We start from the raw sequence: 12,500 nt of genomic DNA, 5'->3' as shown, positions 1-12,500 counted from the left end.
GGCCTATTAAGGCCATTCCTCAATTGTGTTGAATTTATATATATAGTCTATGACTATTTTCTCTTTCTCACTAGACCGCTGGTGGCGAAAAAATTTCTATTGAATTTTTTGCTACCCTATATTGATTAATTGATATATATATAATATATATATGCATATATACGACGGGCTTCTTTCAGTTTCCGTCTTCCAAATCCACTCACAAAGCCTGTGTCGACCCGAGGCTATAATAGAAGACACTTACCCAAGGTGTCACGCAGTGATATCGAATATAAATAGATAACATTCAAGAAATGTATATATGTTTACATACAAGAAAGTCCGACTTTAGAATACAAATGATAAGGAGAATTAAAGGGGCTGAACAAAAGTATTGCAAATCCTACAGCTGTTTCTGTGGTCCAAAATAATATTTTTAGGTTGATTCCATCGTAGAATGTGACCCGCCTACATCTTTAGGGAAGACATCTTAAATTTGAGCTTTTAAAGGAAAAAGTTCAAAAAACTCTCTCTCTCTCTCTCTCTCTCTCTTCTATCTTTTCTCTTGTCAAAGAAAATATTTCTCCAGCGTTCGCTATTTCCCTCTCGTTTCTGTCTAACGACCTTCCATGTTTGTGGACGTTCGGTTTTCTTGTATGTCACCACTGTCGTGTTTTTGTTTTCAACTTCGACCCTCTACAAATCCCAAATTTTAATTTGGTACTTATGGGAGTCAACTGTCTTCGAAGACTCATATTGTCGATCAATGCTAGAAATGTGGAGTAGATAGACAGCCGACAACTGATGAAGGGTCGTTCATTATGTTACTTGTCCTGTTTTTTTCTCGTTGTTTGCATATCGAACACAGTTGTCTTCGCATTTCATGATGTTTACTGCTGGTGACGTCCAGTACCGATAGATACATGTGTTTCTTTATTATTATTATTATTATTATTATTATTATTATTATTATATTATTATTATTATTATTATTATTATTTTATTTTTATTATTATTTTTATTATTATTATTATTATCATTATCATATTATTATTATAATTATTTATATATATTTATATTTTATGTAAGTGAACGCCACGCATCCATTTCCAAGTAAGGTTATATATATATATATAAACTTAGATAAACTAGATATGTTTCGACCAAAGATTGGTCCAGGCCATGTCTAACTTAATAGCACCACCTGATAGGATTATTCGAATCCTGTTTTAAGTCAGTTTTGTTCAAGTAGTGAGTTCTTGTTGGGTGAGTTGTATCCAGTTTTGTTCAGTAGTGAGTTCTTGTTGGGTGAGTTGTATCCAATTATGGGTGGCTTATCTGGTATTCTTTGAAGGAATCTATCCAGACTCTGTTTAAAGTTGATGGGATCCTTTTCCTCTTTGATCTCTCTCGGGACAATGTAAATAGGGCAGGGCCTGTTGAGAGGAAAAGAAATTATGTTGCAGTGTACATGTATGTTGTGATCTTGAATTGGGCAGGGGACGTATAGCCCGTGGTCCAAGTCTTGGATGAACCTTGAAGCTAATGTTTAGGTCGTTTGGGCAAAGTTGGCGGTTGGCGGTATATTTTCCACATCGTACAAATGATGTACCGCTCACGGCGACGCTGGAGGGAGTAAAGTTTCAAGGCTTTAAGGCGATCCCAATAATCGAGAGCAGCCATGCCTTCAATGCGTTTAGTGAGTGCCCTCTGGGGTGACTCAATTCCGGAGATGTTTTGTCTTGTGTGAGGAGACCACAGTGGGCAGCAGTATTCAAGGTGTGGCCGTACAAAGGAGGAAAAAAGTGGTATGATGACACATTGTTCTCTGGACCGGAAAGTTCTTAAGATCCAGGAACTCATCCTACGAGCTATATCGACCTTCTTGTTGATGTGTGCACTCCAACTGAGATTGTCATCAACAATTACACCAGGTCTCTGATATTGTTAGAGGCTGTGAGCGGTTCCCCTGAAGGAAGAGAGTATGGCTGTTTTAGTGAGGAGTTTCTTCCAAAATGCATCAGATCAAATTTTCCCTCGTTCAGTTGCATTTTGTTTCTGTCTGCCCATTGACTCACAGCATATAGATCAGACTGGAGTTGAGTTCGGTCTGCTTCTTCATTGACGATTTGCTGGAGCTTGGTGTCATCAGCAAATATTTTCACTTTGCAGTAATGTACGACACTGGAAAGGTCGTTTATGTAGATTATGAAGAGTAGCGGACCCAAGACAGTCCCCTGGGGGACACCGCTGGTGACTTTTGCTGGGCTTGAGTGGACTCCATCAACTACAACATGTTGTGTTCTATTCGCCAGGAAATACTTGATCCAGTGTAGAACTTTTCCACAGATTCCAACATTTTCCAATTTTGAGAGTAGGATATTATGGTCTACCCTGTCGAACGCTTTACTGAAGTCAAGATATATGACATCAGATTTCGAACCTGTTCCCAAGGCTTTGAGTACATCTTCAATGTGGTGTAAGAGCTGTGTTAGACAGTCCCTGCCACAGCGAAAGCCATGCTGATTTGCATTTAGGAGTTTCTGGGTCTCCAGGAAGTCAGCCATCCTTGATCTTAACACTCTTTCAAACACTTTGATGATGTGGGAGATATATATATATATATATATATATTGATAAAAATGGTAAGACAACAAAAGAAAGAAAGAGACCTCGATATTATGTCAATTTATAACGCTAGTTATAATGCTAATAGATGGTATATAATTATATTGGTAATAGATTAATGTAAATTATAATACTGCCTCAGTCAAGCATGAATCTAACAGATATTTGGTCAAAGCCAGGCGAAGTTCATCTTGCCAAGCGAAATCCATCTAGAACTACATTAAACGGTGCAAAGAGAAAACACAAAGTCAAACAAATTTATGTTGAAACGAAAGATAGAGGTGTTCTACGTTTGGAGCATACGCTTGAGGATCGAGAAAAATTGAGAGGAAAATGAATAGACGTGTCTCAGACGGTCAGTCTATGTTGAAAAGAATTGAAATTTATTAAGGATAGAATAATAATAAGTACAGTGTGATAAACGATGAAAAGGAAAATGGTCATTAAATACCTTTTGATAATACATGCCGGCGTCTTCAATGACTTACATTTTCTTAACCAAACAGATTCTTCTCTTTCCTACTCTTAAAACTGTCGTGAGCTTCAGGATTCTTAAGGTCGGAGCTTACCTCTGTCACTTTGTCGTTTAGATGTCTGAGATTACCACACTCCTCCAGGACGGGTCGCTGGTACCCCACAGAGTTAACTTTCCAGCATTTCCTGGAGCAACATGAAATTAAGTGTTTTACTCGAGAATACTACACACTGCCCAGTTTGGGAACCGAAACCACAATCAAGCGATCCTGAGGACAATACCCTGACCACCAGGTCACGCATACTGCAAAATTGGACCTTTTATCTAGTAGCATTTTTACAATCAGGGAATGTAGGTTAACCTTTTAGATGTACTTTCAAATATCCGAGAAATAAAAAAACTTTATGAAGAACGCATTGTCGGAATGTTGCGAATTTGTGTAAAAGTCCTATATGTAAACCGAATCTATTTATAAGATTTAGCTTCCGATGTCCAGCCAGACACTAAAATTGGGTGTTTCTTTTTGTTCTTCTTCTTTAATTAACTGTCTTCAGCGAACTACGAATATAAAACCGTAACAGAGAAAGAATAACAAAATATAAATTTCGTAAAGATTTACGACATCTGGGACAGAAAAGTCACAAAGACAATTTCAGACAATATCTCTGATTTACTTTATGCGTGTCTGTGTGTATGTGTGAGTGTGCATGTGTGTGTGTCTGTGTATGTACGTGTGCGTGTGTGTGTGTGCGCGCGAGTGTGTTCGTGTGTGTACATGTATATATATATATATATATATATACATATATTTATATATATGTATATATAGAATATAGAATTATAGATATAGAAATATAGAATTATAGATATAGAAATATAGAAATGTATATATATAATGTATATATAAGTATGTAACTATGTAAGTATAAGTATATATAAAAGTATGTAATGTATATATAAGTATGTATGTATGTGTGTATGAGTATATGTGTGCATATATATATATCGAGAGGTACCCGGTTCATTCCCGGCTGTCCCCTTTAAAATTTTTATTTTCATTTTTTATAGGCGTAAAAGTGGCTGTGTGGTAAGTAGCTTGCTTACCAACCACATGGTCCCAGGTTCATTCCCACTACGTGGCACCTTGGGCAAGTGTCTTCTACTATAGCCTCGGGCCGACCAAAGCCTTGTGAGTGGATTTGGTAGACGGAAACTGAAAGAATCCCGTCGTATATATGTATATATCTATGTGTGTGTGTGTGTTTATGTGTTTTTTGTTTGACCTACCAACATCGCTTGACAACCGATGCGGATGTGTTTACCACCCCGTAACTTAGCAGTTCGGAAAAAGAGACCGATAGAATAAGTACTAGGCCTACAACGAATAAGTCCTGGGAGTCGATTTGCCAGACTAAATGCGGTGCTCCAGCATGGCCACAGTCAAATGAATGAAACAAGTAAAACACTAAAAGAATATATATACACACACAAAAATATACACACGTATGAAATTACAACGACCCAGTATGACACACATACACACTCGCACACAGACATATGCATATATACATATATAAAGGCGGCGAGCTGGCAGAAACGTTAGCACGCCGGGCGAAATGCTTATCAGTATTTCGTCTGTCGTTACATTCTGAGTTCAAATTCCGCCGAGGTCGACTTTGCTTTTCATCCTTTCGGGGTCGATAAATTAAGTACCAGTTTTGCACTGGGATCGATGTAATCGACTTAATCCCTTTGTCTGTCCTTGTTTGTCCCCATCTATGTTTAGCCCCTTGTGGGTAGTAAAGAAATATATATACATATATAATATTATATTGTGTGTTGTGTGTGTGTGTACACGTGTGTGTGTGTACACGTGTTTGTGTGTGTACGTGTGTGTACGACAAGCAAGAAGGATCGTCACTACGTCGGACAAAATACCCAGCGGCATCTCTTCCGACCCTTTATGTTCGGGGTCGATAAAATAAAGCACCGCTCAAATACTCGGGTCGATGTAATCAATTTGTCCATGAAACTTTGAAACCCTGCACCATACCGGTGTCCTATTCATGTGAATAGTATGATCTCGGTCACTTATATGTCGCATAAACCTGATAAAGTCCGAGGCGCAAGAAAATTATAATATACGACGGAGTACTGAAAAGTTTCTGGCTTTGGACAAAAGAAAATGCAGGAGGTGCAGTTAATTATGATTTTATTCAAGATATCCACGTCTCCGTTTCACCCACTTATGGCAGCGGTCCCTCAATTTTCCCAAGCTCTGTAAGCCAGAAACTTTTCAATGTCTTCACGTTTACGAATGTGTATTAATACGCGCATATATAAAAGTTGATTGTTCCTTCTCAAGCCATGCCTGGCTCATAAGGGCTGGTTTCCCGGTTTCCTTGACGTATAGGTTCCCCACCTGGACGGGACGCCGGTCCGTCGCAGGTAGACTGCAAGATGCAGGAGGAAAGAATGAGAGAAAGTTGTGGCGAAAGAGTCAGAAGAAGTTCGCCATTATCTTCTGCCGGAGCTGCTCGCTCATAGACACGCACATCGCCCGGTCTGAGATTCGAACACGCGATCCCTCGACCACGAGTCCACTGCTCTAACCACTAGGCCATGTGCCTCCACACACACACACACACACACACGCACATATATATATACATACACACACACACACACACACACACATATATATATATATACATACACACACACACACACACAACACACACACACACATATATATATATATATATATATATATATATATATATATATATATATATATGTATATATATATGTGTGTGTGTGAGTGTGTATATAAGTACCATTATATAAATATACATGCAATGCACGTGGATGTTTTGTGTTTAATATATTAATCTACTTGTAAATATGTGTTATGTGGATGAGTAAAAGTGAATGTATGTATATTCCAAGTAATAGATTCACCACTTGCAACTGTAATTTTCCTTATGGGGCTCAGCTTTTCGAAGAGAGGCTTATAGACTAAAACACCTTTCTTAAACTTTGCTTCTTTTTATTCCGTATAGAAAACGAACGAATATCTTATGCTTCCAAGAATTGCAATAAATTTTGAGCAAAAGTTATTGATATGAAAAGTAATTCAATAATACAGTTAATACAATATTCTTGATGGGGAAGGCAGCTAGATGACAGAAGCGTTTGTACGCAAGGTGATGAACTGACAGTAACCTTAGCACGCCGGGGGAAATGCTTAGCGGTTTTTCGTCTGCCGTTACGTTCTGAGTTCAAATTCCACCGAGGTCGACTTTGCCTTTCATCCTTTCGGAGTCGATTAAAGAAGTACCAGTTGCGCACTGGGTTCGATATAATCGACTTAATCTGTTTGTCTGTCCTTGTCTGTCCCCTCTATGTTTAGCCCCTTGCGGGTAGTAAAGAAACAGGTATTTCGTCTTACATCACGTTCTGAGTTCAAATTCCGCCGAGGTCGACTTTGCCTTTCATCTTTTCGGGGTCGATAAATTAAGTACTAATTACGCACTGGGGTCGGTGTAATCGACTTGATCCATTTGTCTGTCCTTGTTTGTCCCCATCTATGTTTAGCCCCTTGTTGGCAATAAAGAAATAAGAAACGTTAGCACCCAAGGCGAAATGATTAGCAGTGTTTCGTCTATCTTTACGTTCTGAGTTCAAATTCCGCCGTGGTCGACTTTGCCTTTTATCCTTTCGGTGTCGATAAATTAAGTACCAGTTGCGTACTGGCGTAGATCTAATCGACTGACACCCGCCCAAAATGTTCGGGCTGTGTGCCTACAGTAGAAAAGAAAATTCAATAAGAAAATGAAGTCGGCAAGCTGGCAGAAACGTTAGCACGCCGGGCGAAATGCCTAACGGTATTCCGTTTGTCTTTACGTTCTGAGTTCAAATTTCGCCGAGATCGACTTTGTCTTTCATTTTTTTCGGGGTCGATAAATTAAGTACCAGTTGCGTAATAGGGTCGATCTAATCGATTGGCCACCTCCCTAAAAATGTCAGGCGTTGTGCTAGAGTAGAAAAGAATATTCTTTGGTGGGAGGGCTAATCATATGTTATAGAAAATGAAGCATATACGAGAAAAATGCTATTTTACGTCCTATCATATTTGTTTATCCTATTCATAGAGAAAATGTATATATGAAAATGTTATATTCATAGAGAAAAATTTTTATGCTCAACTTGAATGGTTTTTTTTTTCTGTATGATATTGAAACAGCAATTGTGAGTAAATAAAGATTCGAGAATGAATTGGATACCGCACTTCAAAAATATAGGAAATTCGTGTGATTATGGGCTTTTTAGGTAATAATGACCTCAGTAATACTAACCTATGGTAGTGAAACATGGGCTACAACAAAGAGAGAAAAGTAGAGATTTGTAACGGCTCAAAGAGCCATAGAGAGGTCAATGCTTGGAATCTCATTGAGGGAGCACATCAACAGTGAGATCATCAGAAAGAAGTCCGGCGTGAGGGATGTCATCGTAGAATATACACGCAGCAAGTTTAGATGGGCTGGAAATGTCGCCCGGCTCACCGATAATCGGTGGACCCGCGCAGTTGTCGAGTGGTACCCGCGCGAGCGGAAACGACCACCTGGTGGAGTTACGATTTTAGGAGGGCGATTGGGATCACGTGGATGAGGAAGGCGCGATCCAGGGAGGAGTGGACAGCGTGCTGTGACCAACGTTGTCAAATGGACGCACGACGGAGCGGTCAGTCATGGTGACTAACCTCGGGCAATAACGGATACATCTACCCTTATATGCCTGAGCATGTTTCATATATACAAATATCTGAAAAGAAAAATTACATCGGGTTATGCGAAGACAACTTCAAAGGTCGCTGTGCTGACCACCTATCATCTTTGTGGTACTTAGACAAAAGTAGAGACTCTAAGTCTGCTAACCACGTACAGGATTCGAAGACTAACTGCCCGTCTCATATATTCAAGTGAAAAATTGTCGAAAAATCCATGCCATATGTAAATGGGTTAAAGAAATGCAAGTTATGCATAGCCGAGAGATTGTGTATCCTTCTTAGACCTAAGAATTGCTTCATTATGATGAAGTCCAGATCAGAAATTTTCAGCAAATATAAACATATGGAAAAGTTTCTTCTGACGAATTAGAAAAGTTCACCCTCTCCGGATTGAGCGTCTGTATGTATGGTAAAAGGCGGCGAGCTGGCAGAAACGTTAGCACGCCGGGCGAAATGCTTAGCGGTATTTCGTCTGTCGTTACGTTGTGAGTTCAAATTCCGCCGAGGTTGACTTTTCCTTTCATCCTTTCGGGGTCGATAAATTAAGTACCAGTTTCGCACTGGGGTCGATGTAATCGACTTAATACCTATGTCTGTCCTTGTTTGTCCCCTCTATGTTTAGCCCCTTGTGGGTAATAAAGAAATATGTATGTATGGTAAACTTTAGAACAGCATCTAATCTTACAACTCTGCAGTCAAATGGAGAATAACTCTTATTCATTTTTTCATTTCTCTTTCCATTTTTTTTATTCTCACAATACATATGCTTGTGTATGTCACAACGTGTTATTCTTTTATCGTTGACAGAGATCTACTAAATTACATTACATTAACATACTTGCTAAATGCCTCAAATGTAATATGGAGTAAATGTTTATTCAAATACGTTTATCAAAGTGTTCTACTAATGTAAAAGAAAGCTACACGCTCCAAACATCTTCATCTCTGGAAAGATATATTTATTTTATACAGATAAGACATCAAGGCATTTTGAAACAGTCAATGTAGATATGAAATATGAGAATTTCAGAAAATTTCAGTTGCAAAGTAAATTTTCTTGTCAATTTCAAACTGGGTATATATGATTTGTTCCTGAAGTAATAAGTCTCCATACCAATCTAACTGATAAGATTAAGCTTTACTTTTACAGTTTGTAATAGATTCTCGACGTTTATTTGAGCTGCTTCCTTCGTAGTGAAATAATCTTAAAGAAGATTATAATTTTTCTATAAATGACCGGGAGGGTAAGAGTTTTATTGCTCATAGTTCAGAAATAGATGTTTCTAGTTAAGTAGGTTGTGTGGTTAAGAAGCTAACTTTTCAACAACGTGGTTTCGTGTTCAGCTCTACTACGCGGCACCTTGGGTAAGTGTCCTCAATTAAAGTCCTAGACAGACCAATGCCTTGTGAAAGAATTTGGTAGGCGGAAACTGTGTGGAAACCCGTCGTATATATATGTGTGTGTATGCTCGTGTGTGTCATTGTGCCTGTTTTTTTCACACCTTCATCCACATCTTGACAACAGGTGTTGGTTTGCTTACGTCCACGTGACTTATCGGTTTGGCAAACGAGGCCGATACAGTAGATATCAAACTTTAAGCACAAAACCTAAGTCGATTTCGTTTTGGATATGGGATTTGTTTTGCAAGATTCTTTATGTGAGTTCGAGTGTTGAAGCATATTCTGTTTTGTCTAGGGAGAGTCATTCTCTTTTCGTACCTTATAATTTCCCACACTCACCGGTAAAATTTCCACTTGTTTTGTTTTTTATTTTGGGTCAAAACTATTGAAAATGTTGCAAGACGCAACGAAAATTTTAGAAAAATAAAAATAAAAAATAAGTGGAAATTTTTCCGGTGAGTGTGTGAAATTATAAGGCACCAAAAGAGAATGACTCTTCTCAGACACAACAAAATTAGTCGATTTGTTCGACTAACTAAAACCTTTCAATGCAGTACACAAGCATAGCCGTAGACTAATTACTGAATCAAGTAAAAGCTATAGAGGAATATGAAAGCTGCTGACGATCGTTGATTAAACCGGTCGAAACGCATTATAAATATAATTACTTTTTAACTGTCCGTCATTAACGACGAACATAATTATCCGCAAAACTATAATTTTAGTTTTTAACATTTGATACTTGTATTATCGATTTCATCCTCCTCCTCCTCCTCCTCATCATCATCATCATCATCAACCCCTGGCATTACTATCTCGGATCTCAGGACTCACAGGGCAAGTTATACGGTTTTCATAGCGTCTAAGTGCCCGAGATCAGAACATTCATTTGAATGAGAGGCCAGTCGATCGCCGTTTGATTTCAGAAGGATGTAATGCACAGTTGACCTGAGCAAAAATCGAACTCAGAACTGAAAGAGAAAGCGACTAAGTACGTTGGAAGATTTCCACTCAAGCACTCTGATTATCTTACTGCTCAGAGTCGAATATTAATCGTATTAACATTTTATCTAAGGCATTTGAGATATTAAATCGACTTTAAATAAGTTTCTAAGTTTGCGAGGTCAGTACTTTCTGACAAAAATGTCACTCGAGCTTCGGGATATTAAGTTTTATCTTTGTCAGAAAGTATTTGGAATCACTAAACAAACAGCCGCACACACACACACACACACACACACACACACACACACACACACACAAAGAAGATATAACACGCACACAAACACACAAAACATAGCACATACACAAGCACCAACCATAGCCCACGCACACGCACGCACATACACACATTAAAAACGTACCACAAACACACACACACACACACACACGCACACAAAACTTAACACGTACACACACACATACATACGTGCACGCTTACACACAAGCACAAAATACACGCACTCATACACATACAACAACAGATATACCCGCACGCACACATACACAAACACAGATATATGCACACGCACAATACCCCACAAGCACTCTGACCCACACAGACACACACACACAAATTCTCAGCGAAAGAGTATTAGCAGAAACAGTAGCGACTCGGTCACCATACATTGCAATAGTCTTTGATTTTTTAATTTTTGTTTTTGATTTTTTTCATTTTTCAGTTTGAATTCCGCCGATGTTGCTCGAATTTCTTGCTTCCAAGAGATGTAAAACAAGTAACAATCAAGTCGTGGGAGCGAATTGACCGAATGTTCAGTCCTACCAAACGTATTACTTTGTAGGGCTGCGAGCTGGCAGAAACGTTAGCACGCTGGGCGAAATGCGTAGCCGTTATGTTCAGAGTTCAATTTCCGCCGAGGTCGGCTTTGCCTTTCATCCTTTCGGGGTCGATTAAATAAGTACCAGTTCCGCACTAGGGTCGATATAATCGACTTAATCCGTTTGTCTGTCCTTGTTTGTCCTCTCTGTGTTTAGCCCCTTGAGGGTAGTAAAGAAATAGGTATTTCGTCTGCCGTTACGTTCTGAGTTCAAATTCTGCCGAGGTCGACTTTGCCTTTCATCCTTTCGGAGTCGATTAAATAAGTACCAGTTACACACTGGGGTCGATATAATCGACTTAATCCGTTTGTCTGTCATTGTTTGTCCTCTCTGTGTTTAGCCCCTTGAGGGTAGTAAAGAAATTGGTATTTCGTCTGCCGTTACATTCTGAGTTCAAATTCTGCCGAGGTCGACTTTGCCTTTCATCCTTTCAGAGTCGATTAAGTACCAGTTACACACTAGGGTCGATATAATCGACTTAATCCCTTTGTCTGTCCTTGTTTCTCCCCTCTAGGTTTAGCCTCTTTGAAATAAATGAACTTTATTTTAAAGCAAAAATGGACACGCCTAATGCAATTTGATGTAAATAAATACGCTTGCACCAATGAAGTGCATTAAAATACCTATTTCTTTACTACCCACAAGGGGCTAAACACAGAGAGGACAAACAAGGACAGACAAACGGATTAAGTCGATTACATCGACCCCAGTGCGTAACTGGTACTTAATTTATCGACCCCGAAAGGATGAAAGGCGAAGTTGACCTAGGCGGAATTTGAACTCAGAACGTAAAGACAGACGAAATACCGCTAAGCACTTCGCCCGGCGTGCTAACGTTTCTGCCAGCTCGCCGCCTTAATAAATACCTCCCAAGTTTCCAAATCTATGGACAGTTCTCGACAATGCTTCAAAGCATGCTGGGCGCTTGCAAAGCATACGCGGCACAATACAGCTGTGCCGTGGCACAGGTGTTGTAATGGTCGATAATAAAAACGATACAATTGTATGTCTAATAAGGAAGATACAGATGTCTGATCCAGATGTCTCATATAGACGTTTATGTAGATGTCTGATATGCAAGGTACTTATTATGTCTGACATAGAAGAAACTTTAGTATGTTTAATATGCCTTATATAGAACATACGATAGCATATCTGATATATTGGGTTGTCCGGAAAGTTCGTGCCGATTTTTAAAGGAAAGAAAAAAGTCAATAAATACTTGCCATTACATTTTTAATCAACCAAATACGAACCATTTTGTTGCACAATGCGTCTCCATCTTTCCTTTAACTTGAAAATACTCTTCCCAGAATTGAGGTGGTTTCATGTCAAAGAATCATCAAAGTATCTTTTTTACGTCATCCAAAGATTTAAGATTTTTACCAT

Source organism: Octopus sinensis, linkage group LG6 (assembly GCF_006345805.1).
Source record: "Octopus sinensis linkage group LG6, ASM634580v1, whole genome shotgun sequence".
NCBI classification, from domain to species: Eukaryota; Metazoa; Mollusca; class Cephalopoda; order Octopoda; family Octopodidae; genus Octopus; species Octopus sinensis.
This window is presented reverse-complemented; position numbering follows the sequence as displayed.